The sequence below is a fragment of the Nipponia nippon genome, unplaced genomic scaffold, assembly GCF_047370975.1.
Source record: "Nipponia nippon isolate SJK-2023a ecotype South Korea unplaced genomic scaffold, ASM4737097v1 scaffold_2, whole genome shotgun sequence".
NCBI lineage: Eukaryota > Metazoa > Chordata > Aves > Pelecaniformes > Threskiornithidae > Nipponia > Nipponia nippon.
In genome coordinates this window covers 63,217,559-63,240,623 of record NW_028262336.1, presented here as the reverse complement: position 1 = coordinate 63,240,623, position 23,065 = coordinate 63,217,559, and the positions used below count along the sequence as shown (strand labels likewise).

Below are 23,065 nucleotides of genomic sequence, written 5' to 3'. Positions count from 1 at the left end.
CAGTCAATGAGGCTGTCAGAAACATTTTGGCAAAGCCTAGAAGAAAATTCTTCAGCTTCAATTTTTTTTTTTTTTTGTTAAATTTAAGAACACATACAAGGAATCCATTTGTTGACAGTTCTTTATTACAAGAGATTTCATTTTTGCATTTGCTCTCTAGAACACACCAAGCACAGTACCATGAATCCTCCTTTGTGTCACACAGGCACTGCAAATCCAATTACTACTCTATTAGGTCTCATTTAAATCCCATACGGTATGACAATAAACTGAACAAAATGAGCATCAGCACGTTTTTCAACTGTCTTTACAGTATGACATAGATGGCAATCACAGCTTAATAAAACTTCATTTACAAGGAAGGTAGGTCTGAATTTTTTTTTTCTCTGCCAGGCATTTCAGGGAGACTTGGGAAACGCTGCTTCTTCCCATCTTCCCTTGAAGAAGCCACTTGGCCATCGCTATTTCATGCTTCTCAAACACCTGAGCCTTCTGCTTGTGGCACAGAAATTTGTCCCCGTGCTCAATGCTTAAAACACATGCATACCCTTCCAACCGCCACCTAGTGAATTCAACATTTACTCCAAAGGTGTCACGGTTGGGGGTTTTTTGGTTTGTTTGTTTGTTTTTTTAAGATTTCCTGGGTAAGGAACCCTTTGACACAGGGTAACATCAGGTTGGGAAGCAGGGAGGGGAGAGCAAAACAAAACCCCACCAATCTGAAGCGTACTGAAAAGATGATGGCATTTCTCAATAAGCGCTTATCCTATCTGGATATAAAAAACTATCATTGCTAAATAGTGCAAAGTAAATTTGCATGACTTCCAGAAGCTTTGAATACTTCACCATTTCAGTGGAGTTATTTTATGGATATATTATAATCATATGGCCCTCTACATTCATTACAGTATTTCCCAAGCTCGTCTCACTACCCAGTGACTACTGTTTATATATGTCCAGCTCTGCCCTTTCTTTTGGGAATTCAAAAAAAACCCAAAGAAAACAAATAAAAAATCCCTCATTTGTAGTAAGCAGTCGCCACAGTCAAAGCTCTCTCTGAAGCATGCATAAAAGCCTTGTTGAATAGCTGTTTCTTAATAGCTGACCTGACTAAATCATCTTCCTCATGCAGGCTAGAAATCAAAATGTCATGCTGACATTTAAACACATGATCTGTTGTTAAAGCACAAAAGCCAGGAAAACATATGCTGTCCTTACAAACATATTCCCCAGACACTTTGTTGCTAGGACAGGAAGGTTCAAAGTTTCAAGAACAGACGTTTAAATATTTCAGTCATCCCATTAAACAATTTTAGTTACAATTTTATTAAATTTCGCCTTTACATGCCTAACACCAATAGTCAGTAAAATGATGAGAAATAGGTAAGTTCCAGGTTGAGGGAGAGAAGATGCTGCTGGGGGGAAGGGAGGGTAATTAAGTCATTTCAAGGTCTGTGCTCCAATTCTGCAATTAGAATGGGAAGATTTAGGCCAGAGCCTTCTCTGTGAGGAGGAGATTACAAAGACAGTAACATTATTGATTTTTTTTTTCGCTTTTGCTAGAAAAGGAAGCAAAAGTAGAGGCATTTTTCCATGCATATTACTCAATCACATCATCTTTTCTAGTATACTTCCATGGGCTTTTCCTGTACGCTCTTTAAAACCCCTTCCCCACTGCTTTGCCTATCTTTTGCTCCAAATTAAGTCCGTCACATTTATCTTCATCTTATATCTAAATCTATGGACAGGCCACATGAGGGAACAACAAAAGCCAAAAACCACAGACCCTGAATTAACTCTGCCTGCAACTTTGAGCAATATAACAGACCTTAAGGAACATAGGCTTCACTTACAAAAATATGAAGATGATCCAGATGTCTTTGCCTGAAAATGAAGCTAAGAGTATCATCGCATAGTTTTTAAATCTAATAAAGAACTGAAAACACTAAATTGTACTTGTATACTTAAAGAATTTTGAAAAATCTGGTTTACTTTCAAGGAGATGGAACGATTTCCCCTCCTTTCTACAGGATTTTAATTATATTTGCTTTGACTGTATTTTACCATTCCTTTCAGTAGGCTATGATGGCAAATACGGATCCTATCACAAGAATTTATCTTCTAGGGAAGTTACACCTCTCGAGCTGCAAAAGAGCAGAAACATCGCACATGCTTCAGAGCACAAAGCCTATTGACATGAAACTTAAGAGTAACAGTCTCAGAAACCCACTGTCTATTGCTAGAGTATACACACAATTTTTCTTTGAAAAATCAGTTATAGCAACCTTCCATTTAAATCAGCGATATCACAGATGCCATGAGTGCTTTCTTCTTGACAAATATAAAGTAACAGTTCCCAGTAAAAATCAAGACTCTTCATAACTAGAGCCTAAATACAGACTACGAGCATATCAAGTGCTTAAATTATAGCTACTGTATTTTTAGAAGCACTAGGTACCTTAAGAAAGCAGTGCAACAAGCTTCAAGTTCTTAGCACATTTGACATATGGTAGCAAAAAATTTATTGAAAAAAAAAAAAAAAAAATCAGTCCAGGAACAGACATTCTGTGCGAACAGGAGTCAAAATTCTGGTGATGGTCCAACAATCAGCAATAAACATACCACAGTGATGTAATACCAAGGACAAAAAGCATGATGCATCATCTAAACGATTCTATCATTCTACCTAGTACTGGTTCTGTCCCCTTATGGTGTACACCATTAATTCATTCCTTTGCCGAAAAACAACTCTCACCTTCCATTTTACTAACTTGTAGTAACTTTACATGTGCAAACTTGCTTGTTCAACTAGAATTACCTTACCCTTCCTGCTGATGACTAGCATTAATGCTCTCAAGAAGGGTCAATCTATATTCAGCATTTCAAAATATACATGGAACAAAGCAACTCAGGCCTGCTCATTTTTATTACAGACATTACTATCTCACTTTGTGAGACGCAAAAGGAAACAGAGGACACGAAAAAAAGCAACCCTCCAGAACCCAGCAAAATTCCCTAGCATGGGTTTCTATGCCTATTTCCGATCAGTAATGAAGTTTTGAAGAAGATAGTGCTGCACTTATAAACTGTGAAGCTAAATGTTACATACTTTGCATAACTTATGTTTCAGAAGCCAATTTTAGCTTTGCCACCTAAAAAAGCTGGCTGGCTTTACCACAGAAACATGACTCCTCTTTTCTGCAGAGTACCCGATGGGAGCTTCAAATGAGCACATTGGGTCTGAGAACCAAACTCAAAGCTGCCACAGAGTGAAAACGCCTCCTGTCTGAATAAAGCTTCAGATTCTTGAAGGAAGGATCACCTCAAAGGAGGGCTGTATTGTTTCTTCTTCCACCCTTGTAATATACCCGCAGGCAAAAAACTTCTCTGTCCTATCAATACTCAAACAAGAGCTGAGAGGCAGGAGGACTGCCTCGACCTGCTATTCGAAGAAGAGTTACACTGGCAAGCAGAAGAGTAGGTAATCTGACAAACACCAGCTTTAAAAAGTTCTTGGCACGTGTTACTCCGTCAAATTGATGATGTCAAATTGAAGAATGAGCCATCAGACTAATACATACATGTCCGCAAACTTTGAAGGCATGTTGTGTACCTATACAAAAACTGTACTGAAAAATGGAATGAGCTGTGGGGTCCTCAAACATCAACCACAGGACTTCTGTAATTCTCAGCAGGGCAGGATTTCCCCCACAACTCGAAAGACTGACTCAGGCTAATTACCACCAAATGTTACAAAACAATTCTTCACTAAAAAAAACCCCAACCCAAAACAAAACAAGAAAAACCCACACATCTATGGTTTCAAAGAAAACCTGCAGATCTAAAAGTATGTGTAAATTGATGGCCTGAGGACAGCATGAGTTCTGCTTCAGGTCTACAGAGCTTCTCCAAATAGTACCAACATGTAAACGAGCGTACAAATCTACCGGGGATATATCCTGGTTGCTAGACCATACTATCACATCTTCATTACTGCCATTACCTGCAATATCTAGATTAAAGCTTGGATGGGCATGCAATCACAACTTAATTTTATTGCGGAGAGATCTGCCAAATTGCTCCTCACTGGTGTCGTCAAAATGAGAGCTTGGATAGCAGATGTAGTCTTTTAGTAAGTGGCTGGTAAAGACTCCACGCCTTGCGTACAATATGGAGTGGGAGGCTGGTGTGATAACTCACATGAGAAGGTCGAGCAGTGCAAAAGCAGAGGAAGAAACAGGACAAGAGCAGCCAAAACATAAGAGGAACAACACAGAGAGATGCAGAAAGATTTTACGCAATTAGCAATTCCCTGCACAGACAGGGAAAGAGAAATACACACAGAAGACCTATGCAGAGTTTAGTTTTCTTAATTAAGCTGATGACAAACAACCATTAATTATAGCAGATTTTTTTAAAGTATTCAGAACAATTTGACAGAAAATAAGGGTTGGCTGGTAATAGCCTAGGTGCAGACATCCTTTTTGATACACTGAAATTTCAGAGACAATAAATTTAAGGAAATTTATAAACAATAAAGGAAACACAGACCATCTACACTGAGTATTACATCAGAAGATCTCAGGTTTTAGTTAAGGTTTTGTATTTGACAGCTTAAACTCTAATCCTCAAAGATAAAATAAAATACTAATGAATTCAAGCCAGTCTTTCAGAAGGGGAAGAATGGTGGAGATTTTTGTTGTTAATTCCGATCCAAGTCAAAGACACAAGATGAAAAGGTTCAGCATGCAGGGATTCTTCAAATGTCTGACTACTTTCATTTGGTGATTTTTCAAAGTTTGTTTCCAAAGTTTCTTTAAAGATGTGAATACACACAACATTTCTGGAAAAAGTGGGAGAAGAGTTTTCAAATGGAGATACGAAGAAAGACCCCTAACTAACAAATCCATAATGTACTAATACTCCACCTAAGTCATTTCAAAGCTAATTTCTATATGGATGGAAATCTGAGAATCATATTACCATTCTGAGATAGAACACTATACTCAAAATTGTTTTGTCTGTAAAACACATAAAGCTAAAAACTCTAAAATGTCTTTTATTCCTACCAAAAAACAGAAGTTGCCTTTCAGAAATGCCAAATTCTTGATCACAAATAAACATTACATTGAGTACATGCTTAATGCTACATATGGCGTTACAGAATTTCAAGAGCAAAGAACAATGTCTTATTATTGTTGGGTTTTTTTATTTATACACCAGAAGTGGAGTACTGATATGAGCTGAGATTCAGTATTAAAAAAAAAGTTTGCTTAAATTATTAAAAAAAAGTCTTCGTCTCAGAAAGAGGAAGATCATTTGAAGATGGATTTCACAAAAAAAAAAAAAAAGCACCCATTCAGAGAGAGAGGAAGGATATAGTTTTCCCCTCTTAGAAATCTCCCTGAATTTTCAGTTACCCATTGCCCCCCACAAAAGAACACGCTCTCAACATCAGGCATCCCGCACCCCGTGTCAGTTCGTGCTCCTGACCACGACCTCTATCCGAGGAGAGCTGCCCGCAGCCCGGAGCAGGAACGCGCCCACCCAGACCCCAGGAGCAGCTCCCGGCCCTCCTGCCCACCGCTGGCGAGAACCGCAGCTTCCTGATGCTTGACTCTCACCAGAAGATCCATCCTTATCAAACTGATCTATTAATTAACATAGGCCTAATGAATCGGTATTTTCCAGGAGGAAGGAAAACATTTTTCCACCAGAAGGCTGGGTGACTAAGAATATCAGAACTGTTGGTAATTATAAACACATGTAAAACTGCTGCTTTACATCACTGAATACCATCCCTTCGCCGTCACGTTTTTATTGCAACTGGAGCGCACAACGCACGCTTTCATTCAAGGTCAGAAACGGCAATTAACTGGCACACGGCAAATTGAACTGAACCACAGAGATGATCTAACATGGAGGAAACTCACAATCTTATCAAAAGCCTTGGAGTTTCATACAAACCAAAGAGCATAGGGGCCGTGGGTTGGAAGCAGTTATGAACAATTACTATATCAAGGTACAACATTTTTAAAGGAAAAATTTAGGGAAAGGATTTAGTAAAGTAACATTATTTCCCCCTGTGAACTCTCTCTTATTGCTACAGGAAGACAGAATTAATTTTAACAAATTTTACCAGCTAAGCAACTACTGTGACAAAATATTAATCATTCAAATTATCTGTCTCACAAGTAGGCTTTTTCCCCCTTTCTGCATACAGAAAATGTCAAAATTCATTGTCTTTGATTCTGAAGAAAATTCACAGAATTTGTGTAAGTTTACATGAACACAACTAATCTTAATAAGGAACTACCTTATTAGTTTGCCCTTCTCAAGGAGGAGATGTTTTTTCTAAGCAAAACCTGACACAAATTCCCCAAACATCTCTTCTGCATTTAAGAACTTTTCATAGAGTCTCCAGGATTAAAAATAACCCTGGTACAAATATCTCCAGTAATGCTTCCTCAGCTTTTACTAACCAACAAAAGCTTAAGAAGTCTTCTCATGAAGCACAATCGATACAGAACCTTTTAAGGAGACACAACATATATTAAAATAACAGTTCAACAATACGTAATAATTAAGTTCAGGCATTAAAGCCTGAAAGAGAGATTTAGGCATAAAAAGGGTTGGAAATGAACGATTGAAAATGGTAACAGAGTTGCCAGTAGCAAAAGGATGCTCAATACTTCTTAGCATCTCCCAGAATAAACACAGCCCCACATAAACTGACAGTCCTGCTGAAATTAGTGCATATTTTGAAACATAAATTACATCTACACCTTGCTGCATTAGGACAGCGGCTCAGAAATAAGCATGCAATCCCTCCAGCAGAATTTACTTCAAAGCTTCCCCCCTCCTCTGCCTACAGAACTCGGCAATAGATAAAATTGAGAATGTGGTTTTCATTCATTTATTCCAGGCACTCTAAAATTCACACATGCACCTCAGAGTGGCTTGAAATCTGGCATGCCATATGGCAGTGCATTTGTCATTTCCAGAAATATGTTGAATATGGGTTCCAGAGATATAAAGCCCCAATAAAAAAAAAAAAACCAAAATAAAACCTCCTGAAGCCAACAGATTCTGCTCAAATGCCACCAACTTTACACTATGCACAACTGGAGAGCCTGGGCTTTGATCAGGCTTCAAAGAACCTCTTTCATTTGCCCCAGAAAATAAATCTGATGCCTTAGCTTGTGGAGGCTTATTTCCCTACTGTTTTGCAACTCTGTAAAGTTATTTACACTTACCTTAAGTGAGACTGAAGTAGAAATAATAAATCAACATCAATACTAGAATTATACAAATGTGTTGCACTTGGAGCACAAAGTAAATGATTTACAAACTGCAAAACAGTGGAGAATCAGGATCAAGAGTTTTATGGCTATTTCATTGTGAACCAACTGAAGAAGAAATAATTACTTCTTCCCATTCCTGCATACAAACTTTAATGGTGCACACTATGAAGTAACATTCAAAAAAATAACAGAACAATTAGCAAACAGATTTTTTTTAAAACTTGAAAAAGAAATAAGGCTCTCCTGCTGGCTGAAATAATCACACAGTCTCCAAACTCAGCAAATTAGAGTGAGATTTCAAAAAAAAAAAAAAAAATTGGCGGAGCTGAGCTAAACATCTTGCTGTTGCCAAAATGAGCAAGTCCTGTGCTGTAGGTAGAAAGCAACTAATTCATCCTTCTACTACAATTTCTACTTTCCAGGGATGTCTACTTTCCACAAGTTGCAATCTGTGATGAATGATCCTTTTCTTTTTCTAAGAAAGAAAACGCAGATTAGCAAGCAGCAATCAAATGACATTACATGACTGGAACGACTTTCCTCCTTGCTTTTTTCTTTCAAGGCTGGAATCACAGATCATGGTATTTTCCGACACAGATACAAAGAAACAGAGAATCATTCACTTTTTTGCTGGCACGCTCAGTTTTACCTTCCTCTCTTTTCTCCTCAAGTTGCCTCTTGAAACTAAGTTATCTTAGCACACATCTTTACCCCAAGGATGAAAATTAACAGTGAGTAATAACTCTGTTGAAAAGAATTGCTTTGGGGGTGGTACCCTGTTTTGAAACACACACAGAAATCAAGAAAAAAAAAAAAACAAACCTTACTACAGAGGGGTGGATGCTAGAGTCTCTGAAGAACTTCCCGTGTGCATATTCCATAGCAAAATCTGTTTTGGAGACAGCATATGTATACTATTTAACCAGAATGGGGAGGTGACTGGAAAGACAGCAAGGAAGCACAAGTGATTCTGTAATCACAGTCTAATCCAGACCTACTGCAAGGTTTCTATATATGAGGAAGAAAATCAAGAGCATTTCCACCCTAACTGGGAGAGAATACTTGCAAGCACCTAAAACAACTTACGGCAGCATCAACTGGGATATTCAACACAGCACAGACATTGTATACTCATCAATCATGTTCATCCAAGACCAGGATCCACTCAGCTGCTCCAGCTGATGAGTGTTTCAGCCATCCAGAGACAAGACAACTGCATATCTGCCACTCACATCTCCTAATGATGACAGCATATCTGCTCGCTGCTGCTAGAGGCAGTGGGCTTTGAGAAAGCCAGGGCTTTTTCCCCAGGCGTAACAAGCACAGCACTTCCAGCCACTGGTGTTGCCACCCAAGGAAGCTATTCCTGTCCTAGAAAAGCAGGAAAAATGCATGGGCTGAGCTGGAAAGACAATGTAGAAACTAAAGCATGCACAAGAGTCCTCGGTAATAAAAGAGGTGAAGAAAATCCCCATGTCTGCTAAGATTTAGGTTGATGAGCAGATCTCTCCCTCCCCAGCCAAAAACTGGGCTTTTTATGTATACCTAGCTTGTGGGTGGGATGAAAAGCTGCTTTCACATGCTACAGCAACATTTTATTGTGCCCAGCAGACAAATAAAGTATGCTAAATTTCCTGAACATTTTAATATTCATTGCAAGGAGGAATAAAAACAAACAAAACCCCTAGAAAATCTGCACTTTACAAAACTTTCTATATGTTTTGCAGGTTGCATGGAAACCACCTGCTGATGCTGCCAGAACAATTCAAGAAGAACCCAAGCCTCTGTTTGACAGGTCCAGGCCTGCTGCAAAGAAAAGAAAATCCCACATGGGAAGCCTAAACGAGAGAATGACTTCAGCATGATATATGGAGGTGTTCCTGCATAATGCAGAAGTTTCTTCTTTAATTATTCCTACAATAAAATATATTGGCCATCAGTCTGAAATTCAACTTTTACCATATTCTTAACTGCAGGTCCTGGAAACAGAAAAGTCCTCAGATGCTGAAGTTGCACACACTCTACCATCCTCCCACAGCTATTACTACGCTGGCCACAAACTCTCCTAGACAGACAAAAGCATCTAGAATAGCAGTTCTCATACTGTCACAACTAAAATGCTAAAGAGAGAGAACCGATTCTCAACTATGCATACACTTCTTTTAATCACAGTTTTCTTCTTCACGTATGTGCTTTTCTTGCCAAAGTCCCAAATCTAAGGCTTGGAAAAGTTAACTAAACATATTTCTAAGTGGCTCGAGTATCATAACTCAGCTGATGAAGTATTTGGAAGAGTTCACCTGCTGGCTTTGAACACAGGACCAAACCAGAGCTCCGCAGGTAGTAGTATATTCCTTGGGGATCTATCATTAAAATGGTAACAATTCTTTAGCTGAAGCAAAGCCAAAACATTTGAGATGGGAAATGAAGCTATAAACAGTAAGAACGTAAAAGTTTACTTCCTGTACCCAAGGTTAGCAAACTATTACAACATCAAGGTAAAGCTATTAGCCAGTAAAGCTATTTTCCTTTCTTACTTACAGATTTAGCCTTTAAGGTGTTCTATGCACTTTTTCAAGCTCTCGTTGCATATTTTAATTTTATACTTAAAAATCCTCCTGCATTCCAAGACAATTCTTATTATTTTGCTTTGATGCTTTTTTTCCCTTGGATGTTTTCCAGATGAAGCTCTAAATTGAAGTTCAGCAGAAAAACGATCAGAGCACTACATTTCAATAAAAGAAGCACTGAAAATGTGGCCTTCAGTGTATTAAACTCATTGCTGGAAGCTACGTATGAAAATATATTACCCACCTCAGAAAACTCTCCATTGTTATAATTTGGTCATTTCACACACCAGTGATCAATCTCAGCTGAGCACATTCTGTAAGTCCACACATAATGATAAAAAATTAGACATACCAGAGAAAAATTAAAGCCCTTCCTTCGTGAACAAGTTTATTCACCTAGTGATTTTATATAAAAATCACTTTTCTACCGCTTCTTGGTATGAAGCTAAACAAGCTGAAGATATATAAATTGTTGATTACAAGGGTCAATGACTCAGCAACCTGCATTATGTCCACTTCGCAGCGAAGGCTGGTAGGCACAAAAAACGGACTTTAAAAAACCAAGCTCAGAAGTATGCCCAAATGAAACTTTTTTTTTTTTTTTTAAAAAAGCTATATACACATTCAATGCTACTAGCTGTAAATCATGCATCCCTTGTCTAACTCTCTCTAAGCTCAGGATTTCTATTCTCCAACTCACTTTCCTCTAACTACCCCTAGAAATTTAAAAGTTTCAGATCCGTGTTGCATATGAAAGCCTCAGAAACAGCAACTGTCACAAAGTATATTATCGCACATCTACAAGCTGAAAACCCCGAGCTACATTTCAGTACAGAAGAATAGCGATTTTTTGTAACAGCAACATTCTGGAGAAATATTGCTAAAAAGAGAATATCCAGCTACTGGAAAACAGAAAAACATAAGACTGCTTCTGCTGTTCCCCCAGCTCCCTGCCGTGCTGAGATCCAGTGCTGGACCTCATCACACATCTCTCAGCAGCTCTCTCTCTCCCACAATAAAGAGTGGACAAGCAGGAGGAGGATGCTGCACAGGGAAGGAAAGCACGGTGTTATTTTTATACAATTCATTTTAGTCCAAAGCCAGTTCACACTGGTAAATCCTACCCCAATTTGGACCACAGTGATATTCATAAATTCATATTTAACAAATCATTCCCAAATACCAGGTTGCAGGCATATACATATGTAGGTAGGAAACGAAAACATGATATTCAACACAATAACCTGTAAGGCACCACGTACTTACCCCCAGCCTGAGCAGGTAAAGCAAGCAGACAACCTCATTTCTGTGACTGGTGTGTGACTACATGCTTAGAATAGTGAGCTAACAAAACAAGAACAAAAATATCTTCATCCAAATCCTATTCACAGCTGTTAATTTAATGGAAAGACTCTTTCGGCATGAAGAATACATGAGTAATAGCCTCCACAGCAACTTTTGTAACAGCAGACCGTTAGACAAGAAGCTCCATAACACAGCAGCTGGATGCCATTCAGCTACCTGACCACCTCTAAGCTGCTTGGAAAAATTGAATTAGTCAAAAGAAGTGTATTTCTAAGGCAATGACCACTGCCCCCCTGCTCAGGGAGATGGGAAGAAGGCAGATTTGGATGCTTTGAAAGAGGGATTAGAGCAAGGGGCTGCATGATTCAAGACAACGTATGATGATCACTCTCACACAGCAGCTGCAGGGACAGACTTCTCCACAGGACGGGTACGCACCACGGCATTCATTTTAGCCTTCTGTAAATTTACAGTATTTTAAGACAATTGCGCTGAAAATGACATAAAACCAACATAAAACATTCACGACTTTTCTCAATGTGAACATGCTTCTTTTTATTTAGTGAAAGACATTTATTGACTGAAACACGTGGGAGCCCACCCCAATACCCTAATGCAAAGCCAGAACATATACATGGAAGAATAAAGTTTAAAACAATTTTACAGAAATGTTATATGCAAGGGTTCAAAAGTGTGGATAATCTGTCCTCATTTCAGAAACCTCATCAACTGTATTTTTTAACATCACTTTTAACTGTAATGTTTCAGTCAAATCTTGCTCATTTTATTCCCAAATGAGTGTAATCATGCTAAACAGGATACGGGGGGAGGGGGGGGTATTTTTAGTTTTATCTAATTATTTTTTTAATTGCTGAAAGATTTCTGCCATATGAATGGATTACAGACAACCCAAAAACATATTCACTCACAATCAAGGCCATTCCCAATACTAACTGTGTACAAAACACTGCAAAATGGAAGAGGAGGAGGGAAAAGACTAACAAAGCCACAAAGCAGAGCCGATAGCCGTCTGTTTAGATAACATTACAATCAATGGATGCGCTAACTAAAGTTTTACTAGAATGAAGATCAAATATTTACAAACTTTGTAAAATAAAATGGTATTTCCCTGATAAAATCTAAAGGTGCATCTACATAACCAACGAAATTATTAATTATATTGATACCAGATGCAAGTACTCTTATCAGGTTTGGGGTTTTGATTGTTGCTGGGTTTTTTGGGGTTGAACCTGCTGGGGTTTCCCTACATCTAGTGGGCATCACGATTTTAGGACGGCGTCAGCAATTTAAACAACCCATTGAAATCCAGCTGCTGAACAGCAGGCACGGCATCTTGCAACCTGGGCACATCCCTTACGTTCAAATAGCCGGTCCCAGGAAAACAGGGCAGAAGCGAGAGCCAAGGGCTGCTGCCAGGCAGGCAGGCAGCAGGCAGGCAGCAGGCAGAGCTGACCAGTGGGATGGCAGAGGGAGGTCACATCTCGGGCTGCCAGCACTGCCCAGGCAGGCACAGGACAGGCTCACCTGCAGGCAGGACAGTGCTGCCCAAGGGCTGGGGCCTGAAGGGCAACACCTGATTTCTTTCCCCCCCCCACCTGGCTGGGATGAGAGCTGACCGGTGTACATGACTGAAGCTGTCTGATACTGCATTTCATTTTCTTGGGTTTTGAGCTGCTTGCAGTTTACGAGCCCTGCCCTGCACGTTTACCAACACCTCCTCACGCGGCTGCGGAGCACGGGACACCTGGGGGACACGCAGCCCTTCCCTCGCTGCTCATCCTTACCAGCTCCTTTGCCGAACACATTCAGTTCACGCAGTGAAAACCTAAACTGCCAAATGCACCTCGAATTAGCAATGCCAAGCTGTTCTCTACACAATCAACACCAAAAAGGCTTTACGATCACAAGGTAGCTGATGATTATCTTGCTGATCTATATATATATATAGACTCCTAGGTTTTTCTGTAACTAAAGTGACTTGATAATACAGCAACAGGTGCTCTACCTCAACCATCAGAAAAATTATCTTCTCTCTAGTGTAACTCCACCTTGACTCAGCTGCATTCGTGATTCGCTGACATCAGACTCAGGATTGCTATCTTTGAAGAATGAAACATTTAAAATTTTACCATCTGCTTAGCAAGCACAGTATAATCTACTGAATACCAAGCTGCTTCTAACGCTATGTACACTTAGGAATGGTATGTATGCCATTGCTGCAGCAGAGTAAGGCAACGTCCATTAATTCAGATTGCAGTTATATATGGTATCTTCTTTTAACCACGAGTATGTCACTTATATTATCTCAAAGGAATCCAAATGACCAACTACTTAACCGCTAAAATTATCCATCCGGAGAGCAGAAAAACATCAAAGAACAGAACAGATAAATCACAAGGACAAGCTGAAAAGACTTTTATCACATAAGACTGAAACAAAGTCTAGTTGCACCATTAAACAATGTATTACAGTTAAAACATGGCGGGGCAAGTTTTAAAAATTGTTTATTTCAGCGATCTACATTAATACACTTATCTTCAAACCTCAGTTCCTCCAAAACAGACATTAGAACCCTCAATGCATTTAAGGGCTTTTCTTGCACGCATTAATAGTTTTTTTTCTTTTTTCTGCTTTCATACAGTCTGGTTTTCTGTTTTAAATTCTAGGATTCCATATTTTAAAATTAACGACCAAACTAAATCATTCCTTGTTTTCCCCATGAGGAACTAACTTCCTTTTTCCATCAACTTAAGCAGGCATTATACCAAGCACTGCCTGATCCACTCCTGTTCTCTAACATCTCAGTATCATCATTCATTAAACAATGCTAAACTACCAGCAGTCCCACTGACTTTATGGGGCTGCTGATGGAGTAATGTAATACACAACATATAGGTACAAAGTCTGTCTGTAAAAATAAGCTGGCTATGTGACACTGCAGGCAGAAGTTCAACATGTAATTTAACATACATGTCACGACAAGTTAAAGAACGTATAACCAAAAAAAGAGTTGACCTGCAACGTAATTGTGGTTCTTGTCTTGAAAAAGATGCACTTATGGCTCAGCTTCATGTTTTGTAAATAAGAGACATTCATTCCAACAGGACCACTAGAGGTATTAAGCCCATCCTTGCATTTTCACAGGGCCACAATGGGAAAAGTTGGGATATTAAACAAATAACGAACATTTTGGCAAAGCCAAGATGTTACATCTTCCTGATGTTCCAGAGAGGCGAAAAGAATATCTGAACAAAATAAATATCCAGGATCTCCTGTCAGCAAAATCAGAAAAGATCCTAAAGGAATACAACCATCAGTATTACAAGACAGGACTAACGGCAGAAGACACACATTGCCGCAATAACAACATTACACAGACTTTAATAGTTTTCTGTCATAGGAGGTCTATAACATTTCAGTTCATTACGATTCCCCGTGCATCCCTTAAGAGCCTCAGAGCTCATAAAAATGATGTGTCATATTTTGATACTTGTGCTAAACACAAGCTTTATTATTACCCATGTTTAAACCCAATACAATCCACGCAGTCCTTACTGAGATCTCTGATTAAATTTCTAATATTCATGAACTAGAATTTCAATATTGAATGCTCAAAATGATTTAAGTCTTTTGATGTAACAGAACATAAGTCATTCAGTGTCAAGTGGAAGGCAGATCCTTTATTATAGCATTAATTATTTGGGATACTAGCATTAATTTCTTTCTCTATTTGAATTAAATGGAATTAAAAACAGTGTGAATTTATGAATAGTCCACAATATATTTATTTCTATATTATCCCTGGAGCACTAGCAGAAAGACTGCCTACAGACCTGAAAATGTAAAGGAAGGAGACTGATCATCAATTTTCCTTTAAATCTTTTTTCTGAAAGACAGGCAAGGTGAAGCTCAATATGTTTATACTCTAAACGGCTTACGCTCTTTTTTGATTTAAAACTATACATCTTTATACCTATAAACACCATCTACATATTTTTGTATTCAACATGCAATGATTAAAGGAAAACACATTTAAGCAAGATATACCATAGCCAATTTCTTTTACGACGGGAACAAAAACATTCTTAATTAAAACCACAAAGCTGCAAAAATAGCAAGGGCTTTTACAAAATTTCAATACTCGCTGGGAAAAATGCTATGTCTTAACTTATATTTCCAAAGTTGCTATGTCCACAGGATTTCAAGGAGTTCTGGTAATAAGGACTAATTAAAGATACAAACATGGTACCTTTTTTCCAGCAACTAAATGGTACCAATTTTTAATTCACTTATGTTACAGGTATAGCCAGACAATACTGCTAACAAAAATAATTCAGAACTCTAAATAAATAAATAAATACAACACCACTCATGTAAAACTGCTGTTTGCAGATCATCTGAGTCAGAGTTACCAGAGTGCTAGATGCTGAAGGGCCGTAACCCAGCATAACATTCCCATACAAAACACACAAAACCCAGTATTTACAGGCTTTTATCCAGCTTTTCACTACTTCTGCAGGCTGGTTAAACCAGAAACAGCTGTCCAACTGAAATTGCAACTTTACTAGTAAACAACAGCCAAGGCTAAAAATAAGCCAAACAAACCATCTGTGCCACTGCCCCCTTCACAGCCCATCTATACAGGTGTCAGCTCCTGTCCCTGCCCTCCACAGCAGAATTAAGAGGGTGTTTGTATCATCACTGACTGATAGCACTAACACAAAACGGAAATTCAGTGAATAAAGTGCCCACTTCCAACCTAGAAAATACCCAACACTTGTCCTTCTGAAGTTCTTACTAAAAACACTGAAAGCACCTGAAACATACACATCTTGAAAGTGACAGGATGAAGTCCAACTACCTTTTTTTTCCTTCTGCTAATCTACCAAAGTTTCAATCTAAAATTGCCAATTAATTTTTCAACAAATACTAAATCCATTTAAAACAAAACACACAAAAACCCAAAGGGCACTTGTTTTTCCACCTGAACTCAAAACCAAGAAAAATCCTACAGTGAGTTTTGCCAAGCCAGGTGGCAGCGTGCATTTGCAGCAGCCCAAGTCTCCTGTGGTGGAATCCAGAATCCTTGACATGTCATCATTCAAGATCTGTCAAATTTGATAACACTCCGTGTGTGTCTGGAGGGACACCATCCATTCAGGGAAATGAACGTGTGATTTGTTGTCATGACAGCTATCAAAATTCAGCCCGAGAACATATCACACAGCCACGTATCTCTCCTTCTGCATTAAAAAGCTGAAAAATACTTTCCCTGTTGTCATCCAAAACATCATTAAGATGTCAACTAAGAAGTCAACTCCCTTGGAACAGCGGTAGCCCAGGATGGCACTGGGAGCCAAGTCCGACACACAACGGATGTGGGAGAAAACAAGTGTGATGAATACACTGCTACTGTAAGAACAGGAAGGAAAAAACCTTGCAGCCACGCTACGCTGAGGGTGTTCCTATTGCATTAAAACCAAGAGGCCAGTCCAATCGATGCTCGGGACTCCTCTCCTCCGGTATCGGTGCCAGGGCTTGCTAAACAGGAGGCTTAATTTATTGCTGTTCCTTGAAATGATTTATTAATCCAGAATACCCTAAAGAAATTCAGAATAATAAACCAATTTAACTCTCCATATGTAGAGTAAGTTTTAACAGGATTTAGTGTTCCTCTTCTCTCCTAAACCCGTGAAGGAACTACTCACGAACTGTTTTATTTTACTATACAGTTAACTAAAAACTTACTTGGTATACGAAACGGATTATTTAAGCCAACTTAAATTTGACAAGAAGGATAAGTTAGAATACCCCAATATATTTAATTTACAGTTTGCATGCTTAATGAACACCACCATTCCTTTCTAAACCTTCCCACCCTGAAGGGATCTATTATCATTTTGAAGGAAAGGTTCTAAAACAGTGTTTAATGACTTTTGAAAAATAATATAAATAAGGACAATATAGTTAAATCAGAAGAGAAATGGACTGATTTTTTTTTTTAAACAGCTTACTTTTATTTTTAAGAAAAATTTAATTTTTAAGAAAATAAAAGTGTTTTGGTTTGTTTTTTTTTTTTAAATGCTGCACTGCTAGCAGAACCCAAAATCTCACCCCAGCGTGAGCAGAAAGCTTTTGCTAACCCTCCTCCCATTCTCCTGCAGGGTCTGACGGCTCCTCTCTATTTGCATGGAGCTGAAGCCAGTGTAACCTGTAAGGAAAGACAGCCGAGAGACAGCACTCAGCTCAAAGCAGCTTCTCACACCCTAAGAGGACGTGACCCAGTTCACCTGCATCAGGAAGAGCGTCCACAGCCTCCAGCCTCTCGCTAAACTTCGGTATCCGCTTTCACACCCCTGTCACTGCACTTCCTATTAAGGGCCTCACAAATACTCTGGTAATTTCTCGAACTCAGAAACTTTAAATGGCTCAGAAGGCTAAAATCTGCCTTTCTACCCAAGTAGTAATAATCTGAAGGCCTGATCATTTATTTTTGGTTATTGATCCATTTTAGCTAAACAGTCCAGCCCTGGCACAGCAAATCCTACCCACGCCACTTCCAAGGACCACGCATTAGACACCTGCAGAAGTGACAGAAGAAGAAAGTGCCCTACCTACCAAAACATCACAACCTGCTGAAACATGACGGTAGCGAGTTACCATCTAATTATACTTTTTTTTTTTTTAAATTAAAAATCTTCCTGGAAACAAAGTTTATATTTCATTTGCTTTTAAAAAAAAAAAAAAAAAAAAGGAGGTTGCTTGAGAAGGTTACTACCTGATTTTGTAAACATACTAAATATACCAAGTTTTGCCTAATAAAGTTTCAGCTATACTCTATCTGCAGTATATATCACAATCTGTTTTCACATCTATTTCTACAGTTGTGTGTACTCTGCGGACAATAACTTAGATGAGTTAAGGAAAACTGGATCAGATTTCTTCAGCCTAGATTAAAAACACACCTGTACTGCATTTTATTTTGCATCAGTATTTTGTCATCTTTGTAAGAGAGAAGCAACATTTTTGATAATTCAGGTATCTACCAAGAGTCCCAGCATGTTCACCACACTGTCTGCTTCACAGAATAATCAATGTTAGTTAATGTCACTATATTAATACTTGTTAATGAGATCAGGACCAAAACCAGCACAACAAACCTACAGAGGAAAAAAGCCTCTAAGCCACAAAGTTTGTCTCTACGACTTTGAACAAATACTGGCTATACCAGCGTGTCTGAGCTTCCACTCTAACAGATGTTTTTCTCAGCACGAGTATTTCTAAAACTTTACTGACATCAGGTTATTGTGCATAGCTGCAATAATTTAAAATGCAATGGGTTGCTATTCTCTAATCAAGATTTATTCCTCTGCACCTGAATTCTTAAAATTTACAATACTCTATTAAAGCTTAAAAACATACACTGCCAGGCCACCTCACTGCACACACAGTTATTTATGCTCGTTTTAAAATACGAACTCACTTCATTAATGGTGAGAAACAAATTCATTTGTTGTGTCACATACATTTAATGGAATATAAAAATATATATTTCATATTTCAATGCACTTCCAATCTACTCATTTCATTAGTATTTATGAAACAATTAAGAATCCTTATGATGGGGAAAAAAAGATTAATCCAAGAAAAAAAACAACTTAACACTTGAAAGAATTACTTTACCCACCATAGAACAGAGCAACGGTTTAATTGGGCAGAACACCAACGACTACGTTATTATGAGGAAACTAACGGGCCTAATTGAATCTGCAAGAAAAATTTAAATGGAACTACCTAAAACAGAAACGAGCTTAGGATACCTGGGCTGACATTCATAAATTTACAAAGCAAAACAAAGAGAGAAGTCATTTTTCAAAAGGTATAAGCCACCAGGCTCATGCAGTACATTTTTCAGAAGACTGGACAATGGTCCACTGGTTAAATGAATAGTGCAGGCCTCGCTTATACGCTTTAGGAAGAAGAAACAACGCTATTTCCCACATGACAAACACCATCCCAGTTCTCTCTGAAGGTTTTCCACCCTAGGAACTAATAAGGATTCTTGACTTTCTCTTTGTGGAAACTATTGTTCTGCAACATTTCTGTATACCTAGTAAATACAAGGATAAAGTGTATTGCCTTTAAGTTTATTATTTCAGCAGAAGTAGAAAGCAGCTTTCCTGCAGAGCACCTCAACTCTCCACCTCTTCAACACGCCAGATGACCTACTTCAGGGGAGCAGGGTGTCCAGCGACGAGCACCCAGCACCTTACCCTGGGTCTGACTGAACTAACCAAAATGCGGTAGCATCTGGTTTCACAGACAGTTTTCAGCTATCTAAAAACTCCTCCAAAAAACTAATTCCCCACCAGCAATTCCCCCTCCTCAAAACACAGAGCAGGGGGCAGAATACCCACAGCTTAGAAACCATCAGTCCCTCGATGCAAACAGGAAATATTTTCTAGAACATATGCTTCGGATTCAAAGATGCCTTGGTTTTGATTTCAAACGTGCAGCAAGTAAATTGATACAGCACCTGCCTCCGTGAGTCTGGAAGCAGCTTTTATGCTCAAGGAACACGAAAAACACAGACACTCCAGGTAGTTTTGCTGCTGCTTAAGACCATGACCAGCAAACAAAGCTATCTGGGCATCGCTTTTTGAGTTGCTAGTGTTAGAGTTTTTACCGAGGAAAGCCACGAGCGCTGCAAAGGAGTAACGTACCGACAGCAACACAAGGTACAAAAAAGAAGGGCTGGAAAAGAAGCAGACGCCGCTGACCTTGTCCCTCTTCTTTAGCAGACAGAAGATGGGAGGTGACACATAAGAGAGCGAATACCTTTCCTTACGCTCCCACACAGCTAGCCAGGAAACTATAGAAGAAAAAGATAGGAAGGGGAGAGAAGTAGTTCCCTTGCCACTGCAGTAACAAGGCAAAGGCTGAAGTTTTTAATTTATCATATATTCAGTAGCAAGGATGTAATAAAAAGGACCATCCAGACAATCAAGGACTAACTCTGCTGTTGGTTTTGGAAAAATATAGCAAAAGAGATTTTGTGTATCATTATATCGCAACAGCAACTGGAAGTGTCACCCGGTAGAAGTAAAAGGCCAATACAACAGCTAACGTTGCAATGACAGAACAACGGCAATGAGAGCTAACATCACAAAGAGCCCGTATCTGTTTCATGGCCTATATAAAAACATTTGCTAATTACAGTCTTGATCTTCGTGGTACAGGGGCCTTCTACCTCTACATTTATTCACTGCTCCTGAAAGCGACATCTTCTGTCACAGTCTCAAGAAGCAAGGCAGTTACGAAGACAAAGCGATCTCCTTAACTGCTTAAACTGACTTGGGTCAGACAGAGGATTTTGATTTCCAGAGTTGTGAAATCAGTACCTCCAAGAAGCAAAAACATTATTTTACTTCAGAAGTTATAATCCTAAAAATGAAAACACAGTACCATTAACATCATCTACACGGTGCTGACTGCTTCAGATTCCTAAAAAGCAGTGGCCAAACAAGTCCTTCCAAACAGAAATTCTTCATAAGCTCCTACCCAGTGAGCCCTTTCAAATTCCTCCATATTGTTACCAGTCCAAACTCTCGATGATACAAACCACGCATGGTTAGGCCATGAAAATTCGTTTTTACAAAGGGCACGACCGCGTTTCATGAAAGAAAAGTCAAATTCTCCTACGTTGAGCCACTACAACAGTAGCGGTATGTTCCTCAGAAACAAATATTGCTTCACAGCAAGGGGAAGAAACGCGGTTCAGCTAAAGAACGCTTTAAATTCTCACCGAGGCTCAGTCAGCATTCGAGTTTTAAAGTATCAACAGAAGGAGACAGTTCTGAGTTAAATGCTACACGGAATTCACGGAATAACCCTGATACAGGCAGAGGGCCACAGGCACTGCAAAAAAGCCAAGGGTGGGAGATGCTAGCGTAGGAACTAGAGTGGAGAGGCGCTCACGGTCAGCCGGTGGCAGGTCAGACCCCAGTTACAAACCTGAATCCCGATCTGACAACTTTATCTGAGGGGGTCCGCGGCGCCCAGCCTGCCAGCAAGGCGCATCTCCTAGTGCGGGCACATTTTTAATTAAAAACAGGATGAAGAGACTTAGAAACTTCAGCAATTTTCCTCCCAAAACACCCAGGGATGCGCTTTACTGAGCAGTCAGTACACAAGGTATAGTTTTGCCTTATTTTTTAATTTTTTTTTAGCTTTACGTCCTTTACCTACATTGCCATCGACCGGGGGCATACCGCACCGCGCTCCTCAAGCCAACCCCCGCCTCCAGCTCCAGAAAGTCAAAATCCCGGAACGGAAAGGCCGAAGAAGAGGAAAGCCAAGGGGCCGCGGAGGCCGCCCCCCCCCGGCCGGAGGCCGCCCCCCCGGCCGCGGCCCGCTGTGGCCGCGCTCCGCACCGGGGGCGCTCCCGCCCGGGAAACTTTCCGGTTGCGCCGCGCTCCGGCCGGGAGGCGCTGCCCGCCCTCCCCCGCCGCCGGGCCCACCGGCTGCCCCCGCGACCGACGGACACGCCGCCTCCGTTCGCCCGCCGGGCCGGGCCGGGCGCGGAGCCCCGCGGGGAGCGGGGGGGGGGGGGGGCGGGGGTGTCCCGGGCCGCCGCCGCCGCCCGCCAGCAGGCACAAAGCAGCGGCTGTCACACAGGGACACGCACACTCGCAAGCTGCAACTCGGGAGGATGAAGAGGAGCCGCCCCCGCCCCCCCCGCCCGCAGCTGGACGCGGCACACAAACACCCCCCGGCCCCCGGTGCCGCCCCCCCGGCAGGTACCGGTCCCCCCCGGGGAGGCGGCGGCGACGGGGCCTCCCCCGCCCAGGTGACACCCGCCCCTCCCCCCGCTCCCGCTGGCCCTCCCCCCCCACCCCCCGCCGCCCCCCGCCGCCGCCACAAGTTTACGGCGGGCCCCGGCCCCCGCCCCGGCCCCATCCCCGTCCCGCCCGCGGCCGCGCTTACCTCCGGCCGGCGGGGAGCGGGGCGGGCGGCGGCGGCGGGGAGGCTCCCAGCCCAGGCGGGCTCCGCTTCTTTGTCTCCTCGGCGGCGGCGCCCGCTCGCTCGCTCCCCCCTCCGCTTCCCTCTGCCCTTCCCCGGGCGGATGCGGGCCGCGTCCTCCGAGAGGGGCCGGCTGGCTCCCCCCCTTCCCCTTCCTCCTCCTCCGCTCCGCTCCGGACGCGTCCAAGGCCCCGGCCCTCGGCGGCGGCGGCTCCGCTCCCTGCCTCCCCTCAGCCTGCTGCGCCCGGCGGCGGCGGCAGCGGCCCCTCCCCCGCCAACCGCCCGCCCCCCCCGGCACAGGCACAGCCCCCGCCCCCGCCCTGCCCTTCCTGCCGCTGCCGCTGCCGGGATCGCGCGGGAGGAGCTCCCCGGACTCCCCCTCGCCCGCCGGGAGGGCCGCCGCTCCCCCCGCCCCACCGCAGGAAGGCCGGGCCGGGCCGGGCGGCTCCCGCCCCTCTGCGCCGCCGGGGCTGCGGGCCGGCACCGGGGGGCGGGGCACGGGGGGGGCCCTGCCCCGCGGGAGCGCCCTGGCGCCCCCGGCCCCCCCGGGAGACGCGGCGCTCCCGGTAAAGCGCCCCGCTGGGAGCGGGAGCGCCTGGGGAAAGTGCCGGCGAGCGCTTAAAGAAACCGGGCTGGGGGGCGGCGGCAGCGCGCTTCGGGACCGGGCCGGGGGAGGAGCCCCGGAGCGGGGAGCGGGCGCGGGGCCGGGCCGGGGTCGCGGGGCCGCCGCCGCCGCCGGGGAACTTCCAGCCCCGGCACCAGGGCGCCTCCGCCGCCCATTGGCCGCGGGCCGTGACGTCACGGCGGGGCGCGCGGGGCAGCCGAGGCCCCGGCCCCGCAGCG

The 23,065-nt window shown here is 42.1% G+C and overlaps 1 protein-coding gene across 2 annotated transcripts in view; it reads right to left on the bottom strand.

Annotated features, from left to right (window-relative positions):
* The window catches only part of NCK2 (NCK adaptor protein 2), an 88,110-nt gene extending 65,661 nt beyond the window's left edge, over positions 1–22,449 (bottom strand). For both annotated transcript variants that reach the window (XM_087758724.1, XM_087758725.1), the window contains exon 1: positions 22,187–22,449. The gene's annotated coding sequence lies outside the window, so the exon portion shown is untranslated. The remainder of the gene's footprint in view (positions 1–22,186) is intronic.
* Between the last annotated feature and the right edge of the window lie 616 nt (positions 22,450–23,065).